At 42.0% G+C, this 15,893-nt stretch overlaps 1 protein-coding gene across 2 annotated transcripts in view; it reads right to left on the reverse strand.

Annotated features, from left to right (window-relative positions):
- Positions 1-7,869, reverse strand: part of fam49al (family with sequence similarity 49 member A, like) — a 38,872-nt gene extending 31,003 nt beyond the window's left edge. Inside the window, exon 1 of one of the 2 annotated variants that reach the window (XM_085445177.1) lies at positions 7,445-7,869. The gene's annotated coding sequence lies outside the window, so the exon portion shown is untranslated. The remainder of the gene's footprint in view (positions 1-7,444) is intronic. The other variant, XM_085445181.1, reaches the window with a different exon arrangement.
- Positions 7,870-15,893: the final 8,024 nt, after the last annotated feature.

Raw genomic sequence — 15,893 nt, forward strand, 5'->3', positions numbered from 1 at the left:
CTGAGGTATGGGCTCAAGCTGACACAAAGAATGGAAAAAAAGAGAAACTGATGGAAGAGGATAAGAACAGACAAAAAAGAGAGCACATTTGGGACATGTTGGTGGATCCCTGGTGTGAAAGTTTGAGCTCTTGGCTGTTTTCCTGGTTTATTTCTGTCCGGTGATTTATTTTGGACTTAAAAGCTTCTTTCAGTGCTGTTTGATGTATTAAAAAAGAGTGATATATACAGTCGTACAAATCCTTGCTAAACTAATTAGTGAGGATATCTCAGTGTCTATGTGCATATTGGCGGAGGGGCGGGGGGGGGGGGGGGGGGGGAGTTTCTGTGTACAATCTGGCAAGCCTGATCAAACACAGTATAAAAGTGTGGCTGCCAGCATCTTAGTTTGCCCATGGAAGGACACACACACACACACACACAAGCAGCAGTGACATTTACTAAGATCTGCCATAGTTACTGTTGCCCACCTGTCCAGCTTTACAGTGATAACAGAGGCTACACAGTATCATCAACTGAGTGAAGACTGCATTAAAAGAAACAGAAATATGCTGTACATAACCAAAAGTAGTCACAGCCAGCTTAGTTCATGCTGCCTGCTAATCAAAATTTTATCATGCCTTGGAAGTGAATTTCCAGGCTTAGCTGGATTTTTTTTTCTTCTTCATCTTCAGTTTTTACTGGTTTTATGAAACAGTAGTACTCGGTTTAGGGATAGGTCATGTGTTGGGTTAAAGTTTTCAGAATGTTAATCATGGTTTGGAAATGCTTTCTTTTTTCTGGAAAAAACTAACGAAGTCCTTAACTCTCCCATCGGGGTTTGAACCTTGAGTGCAGCTGAATTAAAAGCTTTGTTGGGACTAGGTCAAACTCCACCCATTAACCCTGTCATGGCACAGCCTTTCGAATGCTCTACACCACAATGCAAACACTGTCCTATGGCCTGAGGAACACAATAGAGAATCCAGGACACTCACCGGACCTCCAAATTCCAGTACCACCTTCAGGTCCAGCTGCCTACATCCTAGTACATCCCCGAGGCCCCACATCCATGCCTAGATGGATCTAAAGTTGTTTTGGCAGTACAAGGTAAACTGGTGCAATATTGGGCAAGTTTTAATGTTGTTGTGTTTTTTTAAATTATATTATTTTTATGTTTATGCTATAAACTGTAAGTCTTTGACAAAAGTAATTGCCGGATGTGGCAATGTAATGGTGTCTTGTCTCATTGCTGAAGTGTAAACCTTCCCAGGAAAGAGCTCCTAAAGTTAGCCTAAATTCCAATGTAGTTTCACTAAGGATTTCCAAACTGTAAGTAAATGCTTTTTACCATAACGTGTACCCTTACACAACAATGTAGTTTGGTACTGAAAAGGTCTTTTGGTTTTGGAAGTAGAACCATTTGCTTTCTAGCTGTAGGCTACATGCTAACAATTAAGAAAGAGTAAACGAAGGGATGAGGTTTAAGCAACGATCAAAGACATGCTCGATTACGCTGCGCATAATGGCTGCTAAAGTAAATACACAATCACTGAGTCATTCTTCTCTCACAGGGAAAGTGTTCCACTCCACAGTAAGTATATTTACCTTTAGCCTCGAACCAAACATTAGGATATAGCCTTATAGCAGACCTTATAAAGGAAGTTAGAGCCATTGCAGAGTAGATAACTTGTCTTTCACTTTTTACACACTAATTGCAACACAGTATTGCTTCCTCTCCCCTCGCTCTGCTCTCTTTAGCCTCCCACCAGCATAAATTGATTTCACCTTTCATTTATTGACCTTAAATATGACCAGAGGGTGAGCAATTGGACTTTTCGTTGGTGTTAGTGGAGGCTCATTGTTCTCATCAACAGACAACAGACCACGGTGTTATTGTAAACCCAAGGTGAGCGTAACTAAAGTAATCTGATTACATCATCTTTCGCTACCACAGAAGAAAACGAGTTTGACAAGCCAAGTCATGTCGAAGTTAGAAGCTGGAGAGGATTCACTGTGGCTCGTCTCTGTGTCTTCCCGGATTTAACAGCACAAATTTCAAAGAGTTTCAGCAGAACACCCATAACAAGGATGATAACAGAGTTTAATAAGACTTCGCAGCAGTTTTCAGAAGTGCAATCAAGCATTGAGAATAAAGCAATATCGATGACCTATCAGATCCCGGCTCCCTAGTCACAAAGAATTAAATCTCACTGGCTCCTGAATCTAGTTTTTTACTGATTTAGTGGATGAATTCAGGACGTGTTACATTAGCCCTTTTGATAACTTGTTAGTCGAGATTTTTTACCCTCTAATGGGCCTTAAAGTTCTTATAATTTCTCCTGTTCGTTTCAAAATGTCGTGAGAAAATTCCTGAAGAACACCTGAATTACTCTAAAACAAGTTGAACGCGTTGATTTCATTTAACTAACAAAATTTCTTATCTTGTTAGCAAGTCTTTAGCAAGTCCTTTGAGGACACGTTTTTTTTAGTCTTGTTGGTTTACATGGACGACCATGAGCAATATATGGAGCGAGACTAGGTTTATTGAATATGAACGTTATCGGAAAAATAAGCAATAGTTTGCTGATGCTTTGGAGTTGATTTTGATTTCAAAACCCAAACTGTATCTTTTTTCCTGTTCTGGAAATGACTTTGCAGAATATGACTGAGAACTACCAATACGAATGAAATCAACTAATTTGTTGGCGTATTCATTCGAAACCTTAAGAGAGAGTGGTAAGGAGTTTTTGTTATATGTGGGCACACATGTTAGTGTTTCCACTAGTTTTCATTGTTAATACAAAGCTATTGTGTCTTGATAGTCTGTAGGTGCTACATGGACCTTTGCAGGCCCAACGGCTGCTTGTGTTGATGTTTGTGCTGTTGGTGGTCTACTAGCTTAGCCACAGAGAATCTAGAAATCATGATAGACAAAAAACTTCTTTGCAGTAGAGTGTTGAAAACATTTATAACTGCCCACAGCAGCCACTGTTTGTATTTCTCGTCTGTGCTTTTTTAAATCTTTGATGGGCTTTGGGGTTGGTTTGTTTTTTTCACTTGTTTCTCTTTGTGGTGATGTTTGCTGTGGCTCTCTTTCCTGTTCGTGCGCACTTTTGGACGAATTCAACCTAAGCATAATCTATGCTGACTTTTTTGTAGGACGGTGTCAAAGTGCAGCCTCTGTATTGTTTAAATTCACATAATCCCTGTCTTAGGCGTGAATCCAGACCAAGACCCTGAATCTGACTTTACTCTACAAACATAAAAGTGTTGTCTATCTTTACAAATTACTCTCAGCAAGAAAGGAAACTATGCATATGTTCCAGTTTGTCAAGCTACTTAAGAGTCCTAAGACTTTAAGACTGAATTAATAATGGTGGTATTTACATTTTGTCTTTTATCTCACAAGAGTTTTCTGACTAATACTGGATTTAGTAAACGCTCTTCTTTCATACTGCCCTCCAGCATCCTACGCCTACACCTCTCGTCCCACACCCTCTGTTCCTCCACCCAATGCCCCTTTAACAGGATCATCTCTGCTCGCAGGAAGTAATCCATAATTCCTGACAATACTGGATTAAATACTACAAGATTAGCGGCTAGAGACAGCTCAAATCTCAAATTCCTCAATTATTTCAGCTCTGTCTATGACACCAATCTGACCTCTGAACTCAAATGATAACAAAAGAAGACCTCAAACGCAAGCATGAGAGCTCAAGTGACAGATGTTGAAGTGACAGATGTTGCTGTTGGACAGATGGGCAGGGAAGTCAAATAGATTAGAAGTGGTGAGATAAAGTGTGGGCTGTCACACATTTTGAGAAAGCTTGTGTGGCCACATGGGCAAACATATGGATGATGGTGTACTTTAGTAAAAGGATTGACTGAGAATGGTTGTACTTTCACGTGTTTGTTTGACATCGTAGAAGGCTATGCTTTAAAACAAAAAGCCAAAATATACTTTTAAAACACTGTTTTGCTTTCCAAAGGCACTGGTGGGGCACGTGTTTAATTCTGGGCTTCAATTTGGGCTTCGACAAGAACCATTTCAAAGCATCATGAGAGGATGAGCAGAAAATTCACAGTGACTTGATTTGGATAGCTCTCTTAATAAACTTACATGTAGTACAATATGTATATCATGTACTTCCTTTCATACTGCATGAAGTTCAACAGAGTCCTGTAGTCAAACTGAATATGTCAACTGGTCCACTTATTGGAAGTGACAGTTTCAGAGTTTGACTGTCACTGAAATGCTAGCTGCTGCATTTTGCAGCCACAACTAATACTACACTGAAGACAACACTAATATGCACAAACTCCAACAATGCCACAAACATACAGAAGATGTCAGCCAGAAGATAGACGCAGCCAGATGTCAATGGCATTTATAAGCCCCAACATTAGCATTTTGACTGCCACCATGTTAGCTTTTCCAAAGCAGAAGTATATTCTGACAAACACGGTGACTAAACTAGGGATTTTAGTGCGAAATTTGGGTATGAATGTGTACTTCATTGCAGACCTTATCATTTGTTGGATAATTTCATTAAAAAGGCTCCAACACACATAGACAGCAGCAAGGTCCAGTTAAGCTATTTTAATTATATGCTATAGTAGCCTATGTCATAAACCTGTCAATCAGAGTGGTGAGCCTCCAGTTTCAGCCAGTACAGTTGTTATGAAGTAAAAAACTATCAACACTGCATAAAGCCTTTTTAATACTGCTCCCTTAGACGATTTATTATGAGAGCTTCTTGGTCTCTGGGAAGCTTGCTAGCTAACTAGCTAGTACTAGCATTGAGTTTACAGCTACAAATAAAACAAATGTTTGTGTGAAGACACCTTACAAAATAAGAGAGTGCATGTTTGAGATGTAATCACTAACTTCCCTGACTTTCACTTGTTTTAGGCTAGGCTACTACTAGCTAACTAGCCACTATTCTGTGCAAAAATGTTTTGACGAAACACTCTTTCAGGCAGAAACTCTGTTCACACTTTACAAAAGTGAGAAGATCAGAAAACAAGACTACAATTACTCGTACTTTCCCCTTTTTCCTTCCTCCTAACCTTAAATAACCTAATCTTCTACCCCCACTCCCTTAACATGTGCTAACAAACAGACTGGAGCTGTTAAGGTTGCATGACTCCACAGTGAAATACATGACAGGAAATAATGTATGGCTGTGAACCTGAGGTTATTGCAGTGATAAGGTGAACACCAATAACTGCACATATTGTGGAGGAGAAAGGACAAAAATAGATAAGGTGATGTCTATTACGAGAACCTCCTCCGCCGTGACACCCAAGCCCCTATTCCTGTCTTCTGCCTTGTCGAGGCTAATAATCCTGACACATGGAAAACAGCCTGATGATGCCTCACCTCGCATGGACAGACGAAACAGGACAGTGTGAGACACACACACACACACACACACACACACACACACAGTGCTAATCCTCCGCAAGACAGCAGGAGAGAGTGATCGTGCAGCGCTGGAAGCCACCACCGCACACTGTCAACACCATTTTGCAGCGAGCATTTTGACTGGATGAGAGAGAAGGAAGTGTCAGAAAGTGGCAAGCTGATGAAGACTGATGGGAGGAGTGACTTACTGAGAGCAAGGAATTAATAAATTAAGCAATAATGAAGAAGAGAGAAGAAGACAAAGAGAAAAAGATATGGGAGAGAATGGGGGAGAGATATGGGGGAAAGTGGGGGGGGGAGACAAAAGAGTGACAGAGAAGGAGCGAGAGGAGAGCAGGGGGAAATGCAAACGGGCATGTTTCTATGGGCGCTCAGGAAAGATTTGGGGTGAGGGATTCTTGCATCATCGTGGCGAGCCAATGAAAAGGCTCCGTTAAAATGTTCAAAGGGAGTGTCCTAGCAACAGCGGAGTAAATACCATAGCAGCCACCATTCCACCTCAGACTGAAAAATCCTGCATGCACGCAAACACACACACACACACACACAATTTGATTAACACATTGGTATGCTTTATATATAGATATAAATAAACTGATTCGCATTGAGCAGTTTTTGTCTAATGTTAAAGACATGTTTTAGTTAAATATATTTGTTTATACAGTTTTACCTCAGTCACTACATGTGCTACAGTGATAAATATAATAATTGTTAATAAATACATCACATATTGTACATGTCATACTTTCAAATATGTATGCATGCACCTGTACAGTATAATAAAGTCCTACATATAGATATATTATAGAACACTGGCCACGCACACATACGCATTCATGTGTGTCATTTGTATGATTGGTATACATACATTGGTATGCAAACCAATTTATGCATGCAAACTTAAATTACAGTGAGTCATTCATTATCATAATCATAACCACATTCCTAGCGGCTGCAGCAGGCATGGATTCAGCCTCATACTTGGAATTACACACCTTTCATCTCAGTCCACTCTTACACACATGCTTTCTCTTTCTACCTTGCTTCAAATGCATCTGTCCATCCACACATCACCCCTCCCTCCCACACACACACACACACACACACAAAAAGAAGACCTGCAGAGTCACATGGTAGCTTCACTCTTTCTGCTCCAAATGCACACCTTTCTCATTCACCAGTTGTTTTCCTACATTTGAAAAGTCCAAACATCCTTAGCCCTCATTCATTCATCTTTCCATTCAGTTTTTTTCCCCTCCATCCATCCTTTCCTTCCCTCCTCCCTGTTATCCACTCCAGTCGCATGCACCCACCCCTTCTGATCAGCGTTGCAATTCTGAGGCTATTGTTTTTAGCAGGTCTGTTTGCAGAAATGACCGGCCTGAGCTTGAACCTCAAACACCTCATCTCGCTGCATAAAGCCAGGCGCCTTTTGTACGCGTCGACAATTAGATGATATAACGCGTGTGCGGTGAATGGATCTCAATGTGCGAGAGGCCATGCCTGGCATGCAATTTATCCACATTGTTCCCACAGTTTCAGTGTAATATACAATGCATGTGCTGCAATGGTTCTAGGTCACATATGTCCTATGACCGAGCCACCAACCTTCACAGGAAATTTGCACACATGAGCTCTCCTGATGGTTTCCAACATGCAGAGCAGATCCCTGATGGTGTGTGTGTGTGTGTGTGTGTGTAGAGATGTGTATATGACTGTGGCAGTGACTGTGGCGCTCTGGCTAAGCACTGCAGTGAAAGAGGACAAGTCCCAGTCCCGCCTTACTCCACAGGGGGGTTCTGACCCAGGCTAGTCTTTCCCATCCGGTCCATCTACCCTGCTAAAACTAACCACCCAAGTCACCCACCAGCCTCACTCCAAAACCTGACCCACATGCCTCCTCCATCCTCCTTCTCCAGCCTCTCTTTAAGGTGAAGGGTGGGACTATCCGATCCCCTTCCTGTGCTGAGTGGACAGAACGTTGGTGAGAGGTGAAACGAAGGGAGAGGGGAAAAAAAAAAAGAGCTCAGCTTACCGGCTCGGCGTGCAGGAGGGAGGATGATGCCTCTGACTATGCTCTTCCTGCCTCCTCTGCTGGACCGAGGTGAAACGGAGATGGATGCAGAGAACAAAAGGGAAGGATGGGAGGGAAAAAAGAAGCAAAAACAGCCGCTGTCGGCTTGCGGGAAAATGAAGCGAGGAGAAAGAGCGCAGAGGATGCCAGAAGAGGAAGAAGAAGACAAAGTCCCCGCGCTGCTTTTCTCTCCCTCTCTCTCTCTCTCTCTTGTTTTCTGTGTGGATCCTTTATCCTCGTGAGCCAGAGGGTTGTGGATTCACCTAAACACTGAGCACACGCACTGCCTCACGCCACACAGCCCTCCCTCTTCCTCTCTCTCTCTCTCTCTCTCTCTCCACTATAGACAGCAGCTGCTGGTCTATGAGAAATAGAACGCTATGTCCCCCTCCCTCTGTCCTTCTCCTCCTACCTCTGTCGCTCACAAAGACCCCCACCACACTCACACTCAGCATATCCTCACAACACCCCCTCCCCCTTTGACTAACATCTCCCACTAGCCTGCTGGCAACAAGAGGAGGGGGCACTGCTGTGTGAGTGTGTGTGAGACACAGAGAGTGCAGAGTTGCATTGTGTTTGACATTGTTCTAGTGGCAGAGTGACTTATTCTGTCCGCACGGTGAGAAAATGCACCGCGATGAGCAGGGATGTGCATCGGGGGTATTTTTTGCAAACTGTGTGGGTGACTGCTGAGCATCACTCGCTGCCACGTTGCAGAAAGGGAAGGAAATTCGCATTATTTGTGGTTATGGGTAGCGGGAGCACGAGGGTGTATTTATTTACAGCTAGGCCGAAGTGTACATAAGTGTGAACAAAATGAGCTCCTATTTATGAAACTTTGAGCATCATGGGCACCTCTTTCGCTAGAACGCCTACGAAGTATGTGGTTGACTGTGTGCGTCGTCACTTTCCTCTGTGCTCTCGTCCTTCAGCAAGAATTTGGCCTGGTGAAAACTCCCAGTAGGGAACCTTACTTCGGGGTCACAGCCTGTAGGTTAAATGAGCCGTGGCTAAATTGTCACTCAGTGTGCTTGTCCTTGTGGGTGTGTGTGTGAGAGTGGAGAGAATGCCTATTATCTGGTGGTCTTGTACCCAGATCAGTGCTTGTGGCATCCCCCTTTTTTTTGTTTGTTTTATTCTGTTTTTTCTGTACAAAAATTTAAAGGCGTGATGCTGCGATGCAGAGTGAGGCTACAATGACCTGCTGCCCTCTTACAGTCAGGTTATGTGAGGAAATCTGACTTGACCAGTGGCCATTATTGATGTTCTGACCATGGCTGCAGTTAAAAGCCTCATGGGTCATATAAGGACACTTGTTCTCTGAGAATGAGAAGCTTACACTCGCATACAGAGACTTAAAAGTGCTTCATAATGAGTTTATTCACCCCTTTTGAAAGCCCACCCATCCATCCATCCATCCATCCATCCATTTTCTTCTGCTTATCCAATTCAGGGTCACAGGGGAACTGAAGTCTATGCCAGCGAGTGGTGAAGTACACCCTGGACTGGTCATGAACATTTGGCAGCCCTTTTGAAAATCATGAAACAATTTTAAGTCCTAGTATGTACAGATGAGGACATAATTATTAGCCTCCCCATGGATTTTCCAAGACCTGTTAAACAGAACAAGTAATTTTTAACACACCTGTTCCAAACATCCTGGGGTTTTTTCACACAGAAGGAAAATAATGTCACAAATAAACTGAAACTACCGGGGTCAGAATTATTAGCTGCCCTGATGCTAACAGTCAGTTGTGCATCCTTTTAGCTGGATAACGTCCTGCAGTTGTTTGTTGTAGTTTTTAACAAGTCTCAAAATCCCAGCCCATTCGTCTTTGGTGAATATCTCAAGCTCCTCCAGATAAGATGGTCTTCTGGAATTGACCTTAGTCTTCAGTTCATCCTGCAGATTTTTAATGATTCAAGTCATGGACTTTGTGCAGGCCCATCAATAATTTTCTCTTTGGTGTTGGAAAAGCGATGTATATTATGGTTCATCATGTTGGAAGACAAAGTAATGACCCTGAACCAGTTTTGCTGCGGATTGCTTGATGTTTCCTTTGGAAATCTTCACATATCCTTCTTTCCACGAGATTCCCTTTTCAGAAACTCTGAAGCGTCCCCACAACATAATACTCCCACCACCGTGTTTCACTGTGGGGATGGTATTCTTTGGGTTGCCCGGCTTCTTTCTCCAAACATAAGCAGCACTCTGTGGCTCTGAAGTCATCTGATCAAACGACGGACTTCAAGTGTATTCCAGTATTGCATAATCATTCCCCAGGTTGTCTTTAGCATACTTCAGTCTGACTTGAAGGTGTCTCTTCTGTAAAAGTGGGGCTTTCCTTGTTCTGCAACCTCACAGTCCATTCTTGTGTAGAGTTCCAGTGATTCGCTTCTTTGAGACAACTGACTTGGTTAGGTTGTTTTTATACTGTCTTGGCAGTTGTTCTGAGGTTTTTAGGCACATCTCCAACTAGTTTTCTTTTCTGGGTCTATTAAACCTTCCAGTTCCTTTCTCTGCCAGGCGCGTTCTCCACAGCGTGGCTCTGTTTGATTTCTTGATGATATTTTCACTCCAGTTCTTGACACTTGGAAATACTTAGATAACTTTCTTATATCCATATCCTGCTTTGTAAGCATCAATTATTCTTTTTCTCAAGTCTAAACTGATTTATTTTGTTTCTGACATGATGCTTTCTCAAGTGACAGCTCAAACCCGTGCTGAAGTTTTGTACTGTGTGTAAATTGGAAGATAACCCTTGCTTTTAACTTTTAAAAGTTTTGAGCATCACAAAATTAAAGCACATCACTACACAGCAGTGGTTTGTGCTATGGCTCAATAAAAAGATCCATTTTTCAGGGGGCTAATAATATTGACGCTGTTAACTTGTTTTTGTGATGTGTAACTTATGTAGACCACTTGAACCTTGATGACAGTTTTGCAATGTGTTGTTGTGTCGGTATTAAAAATAGACCTTACCTTACTGGTATTGTAGGTGACCAATGTGACAGAATTGGCAACCTTAAAAAAATGGGACTGCACGCATTGTATCTGTTACAGGTGCCCCAAGCATTGAAGAGGTTAAAGCAAACGTTGAAGCGAAACCCTAGAAATGTGAGCCAAACTTTGACTTGGCCAATCAGATGGAAGATGTCAAAATAGCATTTGACATTTGAGGTAACTATAAAAAAAAAACTTGCCTCACTCATTTCTGGTGGAGGTCTACGCAGCACAGCTATCTGTGTGATCATTTCTTTCATCTTAAGTAGCATGCTAGCATTGTAGTAGCTAATAATACCATCTTCTAGCATAGCAAAGAGAGCAGCAAATAACAGTGCTGTCTTTCTGCACATTTTCAAACCTTTAATGTTTTGTACATTATTGATAGGAAAGGATCTTTGTGAGTCAGTCCAGTAAAGATACACCAAAGCTGTACTCCTCACACCTCTGCATGCCTAAATGTAAACCAGAGTTGAACCTCTAACAAGTACACAGGGGGTCTTCCTGTTGTGTGGTTCTGCCTGAGAAGGTCTTCTTCTTTCTTCTACTTTCACATTTGCAAATATTCTCCATCATTACTTAAACACACTCAAGAGCTGGCAGCTTGCACACCTTCTCTTTCACAATACATTCACACATTTATAACATCATATATAGTATTGCATAGTCATACCAGATATGAAGGTTAGCAGGCCCCAAAAAATGTTGCCACCAAGCATTAGACATCTACAGAGGTTGTTTTCTGGGCTCCGTCTGCTCGGTCAGTCATGACGTATAAAAGTCGTCAGTTTATGTCTGAAATTGGTTGAAAGGTTAAAATATCTATATATCTATATCTATATATGTGTGTGTGTGTGTGTGTGTGTGTGTGTGTGTGTGTGTGTGTGTGTGTGTGTGTGTGTGTGTGTGTGTGTGCATATTAGTGCTGTCAGCGTTAATCTCGTTACAATGATGTTAACACCATAATCACATTAACGCTGGCTTGAGCTCAACCTAATTTCAAAAATAAAATAATTTCTGGTAAATTTTCTCTTTATTGTAGAGCTAAAATACATCTTAACAGTATACACGAGGCACTTTCAGCCCCTTCATTATTTCCCACGAGACAGCCAAATTAAATAGATCTGCTGTTTGATACTGGTTTTACAATTCCCAGCTGCCTTTCCTGGTGCAGCTGTTCCATTGATCTGGGCTTGGGACCAGTAACAGAAGTACACTAGCCAGACTTTCTAGTATATTTTTTAAACAGGGCTTGAGCAGCAGTTTTTAGCAATTAGCTTCATCTTTCTATCTGACCAATTTTAGAAAAATGTTTTTGGTTTTTTTTTGGGGGGGGGGGGGGGGGGGGGTTGGGGGGTGAGGAAATAGGTCATTTAACACTGACCTATTTCATTCAAGCAAAAAAAGGAGTCATAACTCAATGGATGAGAACAATGAACAGTGTCAGAAAGTCGTGTCTGTAAGAAACAAGAAGGGAAAAAAAGCAAAGACCTGACAAAGGATCTGAGAGATGTATCTGGTCCTTCAGTTTGTCATCTGCTCACCAAGGCCTCACCAGAAAGGTCTCAGTGGAAGAGTGGCTGTCATTTTTGTCTTGTATACTGTATTTCCATGTATGTTTGCACCCATTTCTCCTTTTTGTTCCCAAGCAAAATATAAAGCAATGAGGTGTGTTGCAGGATTTTTGGACAATACTGTAAAAAAGACATTTATATCATCTATATATGTCTCAGTATGTGTTGCAAGATCATTTATTTGCATAAACTTTAGACAGTTTAGATGTATTGGCCCCTTAAATGATCTGAAAAGACGTGAAACATCTTTTACATCATCGTGAAACTTATTTAGTTGACTTTTCAACATGTTTTTGCTCATCGGTTTATGTGAAAATCTAAAGCGTATTGACTATGAGCATTAAAGTCTCCAGGCAGACACCCAAAGAAAGTCATGGCAGAAGTGCATATATCAGGATACACCTGTGCCACGTGTTGTCCACCACAGAGTAAAAAGCTCATCATGGACGTAGGGCTGCAGTGCTTCCTGTTAGCTGAAGAACCATCTCCATCACCATTTTTTTCATCAGTAGTGAGCAAGTTCTTCAGCTTGACAGCACAATGCTGGTAGGAGAGTTTGTCTCCTGTGAGGCTTAAGAAAAAAGAATCAACGTCAGAGAGTCTTCATGAGTCACTCGAGCTCATTGAGTGGGAGGTTATTATAAACCTGGTGTGAGACTTATTATGATGATGCACCTTGGTCAGTTATGATTTATTTAGTAACAGTGTCTGGTTCCCCTCCTTACTCAGGTAAATGAAATTTACTCCAATGTTAATGAGCTGTGCAGTAAATTCAATCCAGCGTCGCAATAAAAGACCCAAATGCAAAAACCTAAGTATCCTCGGGAATTACACTCGAAAATGAAGCTTCAAAAATAGCATCTGTTGATGGCGGTGTGTAGCAGTGTCAGCGTGATGACACTGGTTTTTCTGAATTTTCTTCTTCCCTTATTACAACCAGCACCACCGCTTTTAATTTCTCATCTCAGAAAAGACTCTGATCATTCATTAACAGGATCTGGAAGGCTTTCAAACAGTGAAACACTCCAGTTTCACAGTTGTAACAAGCCCGACCACCACCACCCTCTGGCCTAATGACTCAAATATGCACAGGAGCAGATGTTCTCTTTGAAACCAGAGAGGATTGGAGAGTCAGTTTTGCCTGTTGTCTGTTAATAAACATTGTCTTTGATGGGAGGCTTCCTACTGATCCCTCACAACCAGCTGAACTCACCGGCTAAAAGATCAATTCAAATCTCAGCACACTGTGAAAAAGGGCTCACTCAGATCAGTGTCTTTCTGTGTGTGTGTGTGTGTGTGTGTGTGTGTGTGTGTGTGTGTGTGTGTGTGTGTGTGTGTGTGTGTGTGTGTGTGTGTGAACAGCAGAGAGTGTAGACCCCGGCTGAGACACATGATCATCACCTGATCTGCATGCGTTGCTCCAAGAGGCAGCGGCTCTGCAGTGAAGGAGACCAAAATGAATAAATAACTCGTATCCAAGGATACCGAGGGAGGATGATGAGTAAGTCAATTTGCATAAGCTTCTGGGGAAAGTTTGCTTCCAAAGATACCTACTGTATACAGTCTCTTAGTTTGCTAAGCTGCCCAGAGGTATTTGAAGCTCTGCATCTGGTAATCACCATGTTTAACTCCTTTCAGTTCATCCGTGGAATCGAAAGCCTTCGCAGTCTGTTTTCCTACATTGATTGGAAGGCAAAAAAGGGCCTTTCCCATATGGAAAAGAAATAGAAAAAACTTATAAAAGACTTGCATCAAATGTGGCCTACTTCATATAGTGAATCATTTAAGACTTATATGATTTACTCATCAAAGTGGCCACTTTCATATATTGTTTTTGTAAGTATCCAAAACATACAAGTTTCATTTATATAATTTTTCTCGGGATCTTATATCTGTTTTCACTCTTGTTTGGTTTTCAAACAAGTTTCACACAAGACAGATACAAACTTTATAATATTTATATACATCTTTTCCATATGGGAAGACCAGTCCACGATGCACAGAGAGAGATACGGAGGTGAAATATTTATACCGTAGCATAACTGCCAACCGACACAAGGTGGAACAGCTTGGATTATTTATACAGTGTCTGATTTTTTTTTTTTAGGTCAGTCGACCTGTCTTGCTTGCCACTGCATGAATGACACAGACTGCCTGTGGTGTCTGAGTTAAGTGTCCATAAAGGCTTGCTTCATGAATTATAAGGAGATGTAAAGTGCACAACTCACATTAGGTGTAAAATGTGGGGTGATGCTTGTGGTGAGGAAATATGAGCTGAGGAGACTTTAATACAGAAATGTCACAACATGCACACATTTCACCAGAAAGGTTGAGTTGTTTAGATTCTTTTTAAGCACCTTGAGGCAACTGTTGTTGTGACTTGGCACTATATAAATAAAATTGAATTGAATTGAAATGAAATGAAGGAGCCTATGAGGAGGGATCTAGCTCTAATTTGTCCTACATCTGGAACACCTCACCGTGGAGACACCCAGGAGGTATCCTAGTCAGATGCCTGAACTACCTGAACTGGCTCCTTTTGATGTGGAGGAGCAGCAGCTCCACTCTCAGCCTCTCTCAGAGGTCTGAACTCCTAATCTTATCTCAAAGGGAGAAACCAGCCATCCTACGGAAAAAGCTAATTTCTCCAAGTTGTATTGTTGACTCGTTGTTTTGGTTACTACATAGAGCTCGTGACCTCAGGTGAAGGTAGGGATGTAGATCAAGAGCTTAATTTTTATTCTCAGCTCTGAGACCAATCCAACATCCACATCACTGCAACTGTGACCCCAATCCATCTGTCCGTTTCCAGCTCCTCTCTCCCTTCAGTCGTGAACAATACCACGAGATACTCAAACACCCCCACTTGAGCATTAACTCATACCTGACTCTGAGTGGGGACTCCACTTCACTAAGAACCATGATTTGGCCCCAGATTTGGAGGTCCTGATTCTCAGCTTCAAACCACCCCAGAGGCAGCTGGAGGCCACCACCTGATGAAGCCAACAGCACCATATCATCTGCAAAAAGCAGAGATGAGATTCTGAGACCACCAAAGTGGAAGCCTTTCGTCACCTGGCTACACCTAGAAATCTGGTCCATAGACCCTATGAACAGAATAGATGTATAAGGGCAGCCCTGGCAGAGTCCAATATCCACCAGGAAAAAAGTCCGACTTTTTGTGCGGACAAAGCCCCTGGAATGGTTTTACAGGAACCAGACACCCCATACTCCCAATTCAAACCCCAGAGGACAATCCAAGGGACATAGCTGATTGCCTTGTCCAACTCAAAAAAGGGTACGGAGGAAGCCAGAGAACCCAGAGAGAACCAATGCAAACATGGGGAGAACATGCAAACTCCACACAGAAAAGCCCCGGCCAGATGGTGGAGTCAAAGTCCGGACCTTCTTGCGGTCACGGAAGGCTAATCACTGCACCACCGTGCTGCCCTACACTATTATTTTATTTAGGTTAATTTTAAATAAAAAACAAACAAACAAACAAACAAACAAACAAACAAACAAACAAACAAACAAACTAGAAAAGTAGTTAAGAGGACAGACAGACTGATGGACTGATGAATTCTGCACAACCCTTTGGTGGTAAAAGCAGTGGTTGATGCTTCCAAAGAGTAGCCTCTTTGCTACATGTGCAATGAGAAGTGATAGCTGTGCAGTGTTGGGAAATGTACTGTTTTTACCTTTTACCAAGGTGGGAGAGGCTGTTATGCTTGTAGCCAGACCTGAGATGGCTGAGATGACCATATTATTCATATCCCTCCTCATCCCTATGGTAGAGAGGCAACACCAGGAAAAACGTTTTTTGAGAGCA

Source organism: Copadichromis virginalis, linkage group LG22, assembly GCF_057382275.1.
Source record: "Copadichromis virginalis isolate Kocher_CV1m ecotype Utaka linkage group LG22, C_Virginalis_male_GT1.1, whole genome shotgun sequence".
NCBI classification, from domain to species: Eukaryota; Metazoa; Chordata; class Actinopteri; order Cichliformes; family Cichlidae; genus Copadichromis; species Copadichromis virginalis.